An 11892-nucleotide genomic window follows, 5' to 3' on the forward strand; every position below is an offset into this window, starting at 1 on the left:
GTTTCTTCTCCCACGGATGCTGCCTGATCTGCTGAGTATTTCCAGCATTTTCTGTTTGTTTTGGATTTCCAGCAACTGCAGTTTTTTTGCTTCATGGTGACTGTGAAATTCTATCGTGTTTTGTTCAGCCTCTCCCAGAGAATTCATTACCATGATTAATTCCATCAGATTATAAATGAGTTTATCCAAAAAAAAGTTTGTTCCTTGGTTGGATCTGTAACATAAAGTTCTAGGGACCACCCAACATCAAAGCCATTCCCACAACCTTCTCACTAACATTTGGGGACTTGGGCCAAGATTGGGAGAGTTGGCTCATATACTAGTCAATCAACAGTTTGACATCATTTATGTGGATTGGAGGTAAAACTAATAGCACTGTAGTCAGGTAATGAGCTGAATCAGCGAACAACTGTTTTCACGCATTACATGGACCAGCTAAGGAGATAGTCGACTGCAAAACAGTTGCCAATTCCATTCCTGCCAATCATTGTCACAGTGGTCCCAACATGGCTTCTTCTTTGTTCTCCCAAGTACAGCTCAGCATTTGGCTTCTTCACTCAGACCAAGAAGGAATGGATAGAACCATAGAACACTACAGCACAGAAAACAGGCCATTCGGCCCTTCGAGTCTGTGCCAAAACGGTATTCTGTTAGTCCCATTTACCTGCACCCAAACCATAACCCTCCAGACCTCTCCTGTCCATGTATCTATCCAATTTATTCTCAAAACTCAAGAGTGAGCCCGCATTTACTGCATCAGATGGCAGCCCATTCCATACTCCCACCACTCTTTGAGTGAAGAAGTTCCCCCTAAACTTTTCTCCTTTCACCCTAAAGCCACGTCCTCTCGTACTTATCTCTCCTAATCTAGGTGGAAAGAGCCTACTCGCATTAACTCTGTCTATGCCCCTCATAATTTTGTCAACCTCTATCAAATCTCCCCTCATTCTTCTGCACTCCAAGGAATAAAGTCCTAACCTGTTCAATCTTTCCCTGTAACTCAACTCCTGAAGACTCGGCAACATTCTAGTAAATCTCCTCTGCACTCTTGCAATCTTACAAATATCCTTCCTATAGTTAGGTGACCAGAACTGCACACAATACTCCAAATTTGGCCTCACCAATGACTTATACAACCTCACCATAACATCCCAACTCCTATACTCAATACTTTGATTTATGAATGCCAGGATGCCAAAAGCCTTCTTTACAACCCTGTCTACCTGCGACACCACTTTCAGGGAATTATGTATCTGAACTCCCAGATCCCTTTGTTCCTCCGCACTCCTCAGTGCCCTCCCATTTACTGTGTATGTCCTACCTTGATTTGTCCTTCCAAAATGCAAAACCTCACACATGTCTGCATTAAATTCCATCTGCCGGTTCTAACACATTCATGTTAGAAGCTGTAGACTGGTGTGGGAAGGAAAGGAAAGAGCTGCATAGCCTGGCTTCCATGCCACCAAAGTTGTGCCCTCTTCATTTTGTGCCAACTCCTGAGTTTGACTGATGTACATTTTGAAGATCAGGGAGGGCCAGACCTTTGCAGGCAGCTGCTCGAGGAAATCCACTCTGTGATCTCCCTGCACTCTATGAAAACGACAATCAACTATCTAAACAGCTGATAATATCTTGATTTTATTGTAAAGGTGCAGATCATGGCTCTTGAACCACTGCCACTGCACACCTAGGTATGGAGCTATGTTCAGGTGTATCTGTATGGAGGCAATAATATGGCATTAGGAATCTGGGTTCCAGTGGACTTGAAACTGAATTCTAATCTCTACAAGTGAAGAAGGTTTTAGAAGTTTGGGTAAGTCTGTGCTATAAATGTGAATGGTTTTCATTACTTCTACAAAATAATTTGAAGTAATGGAAGTTGATTCCCCCGATATATTCTGCTGGGGCCCAATCCAGCCCTGTTATTCATCAAGCACCAGCAACCAAGCCTCTAAAATGGCTACTCAATAAAACAAGTTTCACTCTGTCCCTCTGCTTTCAGTTGATTATTTTATTACAAAACTTTTTATGCATTCACACAAAGTACCTTTAATTTTATCTGTTACCATTTTCCCCTGATTTGGTCTTCTTTACACACACTGTTACTACTAGAGTCGTTGTATCTTCCAGTCACACTCCACTTATCTTTTCCTGAACTGCAACTTTTCTCTGTGGCTTTGTCTTTGTGTTTAAAGTTAATGACATTTTCCCTGGTGTGTACGTATGTAGATACGTGGACACACACACAGTCTAAGGTCTAAGCAGAGCCCATCCCAACAAAACAGCTCCCCCTTTCACCAGTACAAGTCCTGGTACCCCATTCATAAATCAAAACCCACCTCCCACACCACTCCTTGTCCAGGGGTTAATTCCCTCTCCTCTGCCAATCACTGCAGATCCATACCCGAGTTGTGACTGCTAAATAATCTGTCTCCCATTCCAAGCTCTCCTGTAACCAGGGGATATCTTTAACCTTGACACTGGGCAATGTGGCTCTTAGACTCCCAGTCATGGCTGCAGAGAACATCGAACAGTATAGATCAGGACAGGCCCTTTGGCCCACCATGTTGTGCTGAACTAATTAAACCAATGCCTCCTAATTAATCTAATCCCTCTTCCCCACATATTGACCATATCCCTCCCTTCTCTGTATATTCATGTGTTTTTCAAAGAGTCTCTTAAACACTCCTGTGCTATCTGCCTCCACCACCACCCCTGGCAGTGCATCCCAGGTCCCAACCACTCTGTGTTTAAAAAAAAATTGCCCCACACATCTCCTTTGTACTTTCCCCCTCTCAATTTAAATGCATGCCCTCTAGTACTGGACATTCCAATCCTGGGAAAAAGATACCAGCTGTCTATCTATGCCTTACATAATTTTATAAACATCTATCAAATCTCCCCTCAGCCTCCACCACCCTAGAGAAAATAGCCCCAGCTTGTCCAACCTCTCCTCACAGCACATGTCCTCCAAACCAGGCAGTATCCTGGTAAACCTCCTCTGCATCTTCTTCAAAGCCTCCACATCCTTCCTATAATGAGGTGACTGGAATTGAATGCAACACTCTAAATGTGGCCTAACTACACTTTTATAAAGCTGTAACACAACTTCCTGACTCTTGAACTTGGTGCCTCGATTAATGAAGGCAGGTATGCCATACACCCTCTTTACCACCCTATCAACCTGTGCGGCCACTTTTAGGGAGCCATGTACCTGGACTCAGATCCCTCTGTTCATTAATGCTGTTAAGGATCCTGCCATTAACTGTGTATTCTCTCTTTATGTTGGATCTCCCAATGTGCAGCACCTCTCACACTTGCCTGAATTAGCCTACATCTGCAACTGATCAATATCCCACTGTATCCTTTGCATCTTCTATGCAATCCACAACACCAGTGTTTGTGTTGTCTGCAAACTTACTCACCCACTCTACCACATTTTCATCCAAATTTTATTTTTATATATATATTGTGTGTATGATAAACAACAGCGGTCCCACTAAACCAGTAGTCACAGACCTCCCTCCAGAATAAGACCCATCCACCACTACCCTCTGTCTTCTATGGACAAGTCAATTTTGGATCCAATCAGCCAAGTCACCATGGATCCCATGCATCCTAATTTTCTGGATGAGCCTACCACGCAGGACCTTGCCGAATGCCTTACTAACATCCATGTATGCAAATCCACTGCTCTACTTTCACCATCTCCTCAAAAAACACAGATTAGTCAGACATGACCTGCCCTGCACAAAGCCATGCTGACTGTTCCTAATTAGAACATGCTTCTCCAAATGCCCATAAGTCCCATCCCTAAGAATCTTCTCCATTAGTTTCCCCACCACTGACATGAGACTCACCGGTCTATAATTTCCAGTATTATCCCTATTTCCCTTCTTGAACAAAGGAACAACATAAGCTACCCGCTAGTCCTCCAGGACCTCACCTGTGGCTAGAGAAGATACAAAAATCTTGGTCAAGGCCCCAGCAATCTTATCTCTTGCCTCTCTCAATAACCTGGGGTACATCCCCTTAGGCCCTGGGGACTTATCCACCTTAATGCTTTTCAAGAGACCCAACACTACCTCTTCCCAAACCTTGAAATGCACCAGCACCTCAGCGTGCTCCACCCTGATCACACTATCCTCATTCCCCAGTACAAGGTTCAGTATCGCCTCCCCTCCAGCTGGACTATCCACATGCTGCTTCAAGAAACCCTCTTGGACACACCTAACAAATTCTGCTCCATCCAAACCTTTTACACTAAGGAGTCCCAGTCTACATCGGGGAAGTTGAAGTCACCCGCAATGTTGTTTTTGCTCCTTTCCAGAATCTGCCTGCATGTCTGCTCCTCAGTGTCCCTATTGGTTATGTGGGGGTTGATAGTATCATCCCATCAGAGTGATGGCACCTTTCTTATTTTTGAGTTCTACCCATGTCGTCGATGACCCCTCCATTCCTTCCCCTTTGAGTGCAGCTGTGATACTGTCGCTGACTAGTAATGCAACCCCTCCCTCTCTTTACCTCCCTCCCTGTCTCTTCTAAAACATCAAAATCTTGGAACATTAAGCAGCCAGTCCTGTCCCTCTCTCAACCAGGTCTCTGTAATTGCCACAACTTCACAGTTCCATGCTCCAAGTTCGTCACTCTTGCATTGAAATAAACACATCTCAATCCACCTGTCATGTTGTTTATATCCCCTAGCTCCTGCCTATCCTTCCTTACAGTATTGCTGCTCACTACATCTAACTTAGCTTCAATCCCTCCGTTCTGTGACCTGGTGCTTTAGTTCCCACCCCCCTGCCAATCTAGTTTAAACCCTCCTGGGTAGCAGCAGTGAACCTCCCTGCCAGGATTTTGGTTCCCCTCCAGTTAAGCTATAACCTGTCCCTCTTGTACAGGTCACCCAATGATTCAGAAACCTGAAACCCTGCCCCTTGCATCGGCTACTCAGCCACACATTCATCTGCTCTAACTTTCTGTTCCTATCCTCACTAGCACATGGCACTGGGAGTAATCCAGAAATCACTACCCTTGAGGTCCTGCTTTTAATTTCTTTCCTAACTCACCATATTCAATGGGCAGGCTCTCGTCCCTCTTTTTACCTACATCGTTGGTACCAACATGTACCACAACCTCTGGCTGCACACCCTCCCCCTTGAGAATGTTCTGCAGCCACTCTGAGATGTCGCTGGCCCTGGCACCCAGGAGACAACACACCATCCTGGTATTTCTTTTGCAGCCACAGAATCTCCTATCTGCCCCCCCTAACTATTAAGTCACCTACCAATATCACCCTGCCCGACTTCTCCCTCTTACCCTCTTACCCTCTAAGGTCTCAGTGCCACTGACCTGGCTGCTGCTGTTTTGCCCAGAAAAGTCACCCTCCACCCCCCAGCAGTATCCCAAGGGGTATACGTTGCTGAGGGGAATGACCACAGGGGAACCCTGCACTGTCTGTTCCCCTGGCCTCTCCTGACAGTCACCCAACTATCTGCTGCCTGCACCTTCGGAGTGAGCACCTCACTGAAACTCTGATCTATGCTACTCTCAGCATCCCGCATGGTCCTCAGTAAGTCCACCTCCAGCTCCAGTTCCATAACGTCTTTCCAAGTACTTTCCATTTCATCTTACCTGGCAAGGGGCAATTGGTGATCACAGTGGCTGATCTACAAAGCTGATTCGCAGGCAAACTCAAACATTGAAATTGAAGAAGGAAGACAACGAGGACTCTTCATGATCAGGTGGCTGCCTGACGAGAGCTCAACCTGCAGACGTAGGGGTGGATCCTAATGCTGATTGGGAAACCAATCTAACACCTCTTTCCAGCAACTAAACCTGCTATAACCAACCAGCTCCATCAGGATGGCTGCAAGCACCTTGGGAGGAGGACAGGGGATTTGAAACACTGTCAGGGTGACAGTGAAGGATCTCAGCGAGGGGAACCCCTTGACCCAGGACCTCTTCACCAAGAAGGTCCTGCTGGAGTGCTGCAAGTTTGAGGTGAAGGACATCTACTGCCTCCAGGAGTTCCCGGGTAATGGGTACGTTGATGTTATCTTCAAGTACCCGGTGGGATGGCAGAAGACGCTACAGGACTTTTGAGAGAGGGGGAAGGAGGCTCCGCTGTCACTGCTGAAGGTGCAGCCACTCTTCACCCTCCCCACCCAGAAGGAGCGTGAGATAACGGAGCACATGTTTAACCCACACGTGCCCGTTGTGCATGTCCTCACCTTGCTGGCCCATCACGTTGAGGGAGCAGGAAGCCTCGTGGAGGTCAAGGACCTGTTTGGGATCTGGACAAGCAAGTGCCAGGTTAAGGCCAAGCTAAGGGTGAATGCAAATGGAGCCATCATCCACCGTCCCTCAGTGTTTGCTATCGGAGGGAACCATGGTTACATGGCACATGCAGGACAACCCAGACTGTGTCATAACTGCAACAAGCCTGGTCATGTGGTGGCCCAGTGCAGTGTAGTCATCTGCAAGAACGGCAAACAAGAAGGCCACCAGATCGAGGACTGCAGAGAAAGCAAAGGTTGTAACCTGTGTGGCGAGGCAGGCCATCGCTACAAGGCCTGCCCAAAGCGTGCCTGTACATACACTCAGGGGGAGCTGGCACCAACAACACCCAGAGGAACGCTGGCGCACCTCCTACCAGTGCAAAGGCGCCAGCAGAGACTGAGACCAGGACTGAAGAAAGGCCATCCACCTCCAGCTCCCAAACCCCAGCCACAGCCCCCAGGCCCCTCCCCAAAAGGAGCCGTCGATGGAAGAGGGGAAGGCAGAGAGACAAGAAGGAGAATGGCAGCTGGTGAAAAGGAAGAAGTCTCAGAAGACACCACCCAAGAGACAACGGGCTTCTGCGAGTAAGAGTAATAGGAAAAGGGCAATGCGACAGACAGATGCCAGCAACATCTCCTCGTCAGAGGACGAAGTAAATGTGGCAAACCGAAGACACAGACAGAGAAAGCATCAAAATGGAGGGGACAAAGAGGAGGGAAGCCTGCAGACAAATACTGGGCAAGGGATAAATTCAGCCTGCTGCCCACCCCCCCCCCCCCCACCCCCAGCTCTGGGGTGCCGGGAGCAGCACAGTGCCCGACACACCCCAGCCCTGGGTGACCGGGAGCAGCACAGTGCCCGACACACCCCAGCCCCGAGAGACCGGGAGCAGCACAGGAACACAGACTGATCTCCCCCCATCGTCACACCCTGGGGAAGACCATTCCCAATACCTGAGTCCAAAAACAGAGGTGCAGTTCACCAAGGCTGTGGGCATGAGGGCTCAGGCTGATTGACAATGGGCTGTATTTGCAAACCCTGAACTCAAACAACAATGGAAATAAAACTGGCCTCACTAAACATGCGCAGTGTGAAGAGCCTTTCAATACCTCGCCAAGGTCAAGGCAGATGCAACTTTTCCACAGGAGTGTGGGCTGCCACACCTCCACAACAATCGGAGGTGGTTGCGATGGTGGTCCCAGAAATTGTCTATGTGATCAGGGGACAATGAGAGTCGTGCACCCAGCCTGGGTATCCTGTTGCGGGGAGGCAACTTCTTAATCACTGAAGTCAAAGAGGTGGTGGGTGGGCCTCCCCTTGTGGCAGACGTAAAGTACCGGAACACTCCGCTCCGGCTGATCAATGTGGACGCCCCGCCTGTGCTGACCGAACAGCTTGCTGTCCTCCAACAGCTCCCACCGTTGCTGGCGACGTCCCTACCTGTCGTTCTGGCCAGTGACTTCAACTGCATCATTAATACGGTCGGACAATCCGGCAGTGCCGACAGGAGACTGGACAGCCAATCCAGACTCCTGAGGTTCTTCATCCTCAAGCTTGTTCAGAAAGCAAAACAGAGTCAGAGGGAATTGCACCAACTCCAAACAGACTTGCAATAACAACTTCTGCAGTCAAAGGGGGTGGATATAAGAGTGGAGCTCCGAGAGGTGAAGAACCAGCAAGCTGCACTCTTTGCCTCCAAATCCTCAAAGATCATCTTCAGATCCAGGGTCTGCTTTGTAAAGCAGGATGAGATGTGCTCACGCTGCTTTTTCGAAAAGGTTCACAGGGGGAGCTCTATGATCTACAGTCTTAAGGAAGAGGGCGGCTCAGTAACACCCTCACAGACACATGGAGGATCTGCACATCCTTCTATGCCAGTCTGTATGACAGTAAGACCACAGACACGCAGCCTCCCAGGACTTCCTGTCCTCTATCACAGAGGTGTTAGACAATAGCAAGCGGGAGAGTCTGGATCAGCCACTGACCCTGGAGGAGCTGACTGGCTCCATCCATTCCCTTGGCATTGAACAAATCTCCCGGAAGCGACGGCTTACTGGCCGAGTTGTACTCGGCTCTGTGGGACCGGATGGGCCCGGACTTGCTGGAAGTGTACAACGCTAAGCTTCTGGCAGGCAGCATGTCAGACCCCATGGGGAAGGGCATCATCACCCTCATCAACAAGCAGAAGGGGAAGAGGGAGGGCGTCAGGAATTGGAGACCCATTTCACTGTTGAATGTGGACTATAAGATCCTGTCCACATCCATCGCCAATCGGGTCAAGTCTGTTCTGGGACAGGTGACCCACCCAAACCAAACCTGTGCTATACCAGGCAAGAAAATCTCTGACAGCCTTGCACTGTTCAGGGATACCATTGCCTATGTGCAGGACAGAGGGGTAGATGCCTGCCTGGTCAGCTTGGGCCAGGAGAAGGCCTTCGACAGGATATCACACACGTACATGATGGATGTGCTTGCCAAAATGGGCTTTGGGGGAGCGAATCAAAAATTGGATCCAACTGCTCTGCACTGGTATCCGGAGTGCAGTCTAACTCAATGGGTGGGAGCCAGATGGCTTCCCCATCAAGTCTGGAGTCAGGTAGGGTTGTCCACTCTCCTGTTTTGTTTGTGTGCTGCATCGAACCCTTTGCCGAATCCATCAGGAAGGACAAGAGCACAATAGGGGTGACATTGCCAGGCAGTGGAAGCACCCAGGTGAAAACCTCCCTGTATGTGGACGATGTCACCATCTTCTGCTCGGATCCACAGTCAGTTCGCAGATTGATCAGCCTCTGCGACCAGTTTGAGTTGGCATCGGGGGCCAGAGTTAACCGCAGGAAGAGCAAAGCCATGCTCTTCAGTAACTGGCCCGATTGATCCTATGTCCCCTTCACGGTCAGGTCTGACTACCTGAAGGTGCTGGCGATCTGGTTCAGAGGGGCTGAGGCGTGTAACAGGAATCGGCTGGAGCGGATGGGAAGGTAAAACAAAAATTGGGTCTGTGGAAACAGTGTTCACTGTCAATAACTGTGAAGAACTTGGTCATGAAGTGCAATATGCTCTCAGGTGTGGCCTGTTCCCCACTCCTCTGCCTTGGTAAATCGCCCAGGATGTCTTCCAGTTTATCTGGGGGTCCAAGATGGAGCAAGTCCAATAGGTCATGCTGCATAAGTCCCCAGAGAATGGGGGCAAAAGTGTACCCTATGATGCCCTCATCCTGATGACCACCTTCATGTGTGGCTATCAGTCAGTGTATGGACCCAAAGTACATGGGCACCAAGTGTCACTACATGCTAAAGGTCCTACCTGTCCCTGGTGTTGCAAAAGATAGGTCTGGTCCCATTACTGCACAACGCCCCAGTCAGCTGGACATTGCCACACTACTTGTCCTTTCTAGAAGAGTTTTTCCAAGTAAACACCTTTGACCACAAGTCCATCAGGCAGTGGTCAGCACAGAACATACTGCAGACTCTGTGGGACAGGGACACTATGGATTCTGTGGGTTTGTTCCCTGAGCAAACAGTCCAAACCATCTGGCAGAACACCTCATCGCCAGATCTGACCAACAAGCACCAAGACCTCGGTTGGTTAGTGGTGAGAGGTGCCCTCCCAGTCAGAGCTTTCCTCTACAGACGACATATCACCCCCAATGTATGCTGCCCTCGGGACGGCTGTGGTGGGGAAGAAACGGTCACCCACATCTTTGCAGACTGTGGATTTACAATGCAGGTGTGGAGACAGATGCAAGGGTCTGTGTCCCCAGCAGCTGCGTAACAGAAGACTCTCTGATCTATGGGCTGTTCCCGGGGACACACACTGAGACAGACATCACGTGCTACTGGAAGGTCATCAACTCAGTGAAGGATGCCCTTTGGTCTGCCCGAAACTTGTTGGTCTCCCAGCACAGCGAGATGTCCGTAGGGGAATGCTGCCGACTGGTATAGTCCAGGCTGCAGGAGTACGTGCTGAGGGACGCACTGAAGCTCGGTGCAGCCAATGCTAAAGCTCTGTAGGGAAAGACCACAGTCTGGGCTCCTTCCGCTACCGCACATGGAGGGGCAGAGTTGGGTGTCGAAGCCCCTGGAACAGTGAAAGGGGTATTACCTCAGGGAGCCACGTGAGTAGCAATGGTGCTACGCTTGTGTCATTTGTTTTTCTCTTTATAAGTTTACACTACTGAATGCAACAACCATGAATGTAAAAGTTTTTTTTTTGCACTGTTTCTTCCTTTGTATATATTTTTTTATTGTGAAAAAAGTCTACTTTTGAAAAAGAAGTTCCATAATGTGGTCAGTGAAGAGCTGGAGCTGGGCGCACTCCCCACAGGTGCAGTCCTCAGGGAGAATGAGAGTCTCCCTGATCTCCACAGCCTACAGGAGGAACACACCACTGCCCTAACTGACTTCCCCACTGCACTCATTCTGAGAGTAAAGTTGAAAAGCAAAACTTACCAAATCGTAAGTGTCTCTTCTCAGCGTCGTCTCACCAAAGCCCCTCAAGCCAAAGCTGCAACTCCCCACTCTTACACTGGCCCACTCTCACACTGGCCGCTCCACTTAACCTCACTTTCCTTTTATTGTTTAAAGTGCCCTCCAATTAGCCAATCAATGAGACTTGCCTTCTTAAAGGTTCCCGCTGTCACTCTCACTCCCAACACCTGTAAAAATGAAACTAACAAGCAATGAGACTTGCCTTATTTATATATTTATTCGCCTGAATATCCCCACCACAACCACACCTTTTGCTTCTGCTATCACACATCTGCTACCACAGTGTTATGGTGAGATTCCTCTTCTCCCTGCAGTTTTTGCCATCATCCACACAGGTACCTGTCAGACAGAGTCAAGAGTTGAGGCTCTTGTATTACTGATTCTACAACCCCCAAACCTGTTTGGCGTATCCTTGGCCCTGACTGAACTGGCCTAACCTGTACCTACCTCCTGGATCAATCCATCTAACCAACTCTCCTCTTCCACAATTTCTGCAGCTCAACAACAACTTGGAAAATTTGAATTAAAGTGAGATCCAGACATTTTGGTTGCTTAGGATCCCATACTCTCCATGAACCCCCACACACTGCAGTTACAACATATCACCTGCGGTTTCACCCTACTAAATTTGATTTATTCAATTAAGATCTGTATCCACGAAATATTATTTACTTCATAAAACATGTGTAATGATAAAGGATTAATTAATGATCTGGTAATTAAGGGGCCATGAAGGATAGTGATTATATGGTAGAAATTTAGATAAAAATTGAATGTAATTTAATTCAGTCTGGAACTATGTTCTTGCATCTGAATGAAAGCAATCTCCAAAGGCAAGAAGTATGGGTTGGCTATGTTAGACTGGCAACAACATTTAAAAGCTATGACAATAAACATGCAATGATTAAGATCTAAATAATTAATGTGTAGTTTACAAGTGATGAATATCTCTTTAAGGCAAAACAAAAACAGGAGAAGTGATCCAGAGATCAGGAATAAAGAGGATATTTTTGCATTGGAACACTATGTGATTTGGATGAGGACATCAAGGGTAATATATCCAACTTTACTGATGATACAAATCTAGGGCAGGCACGGTAGTGTAGCGGTTAGCATTACACTA

This window comes from Pristis pectinata, chromosome 3, assembly GCF_009764475.1.
Source record: "Pristis pectinata isolate sPriPec2 chromosome 3, sPriPec2.1.pri, whole genome shotgun sequence".
Classification (NCBI taxonomy): domain Eukaryota; kingdom Metazoa; phylum Chordata; class Chondrichthyes; order Rhinopristiformes; family Pristidae; genus Pristis; species Pristis pectinata.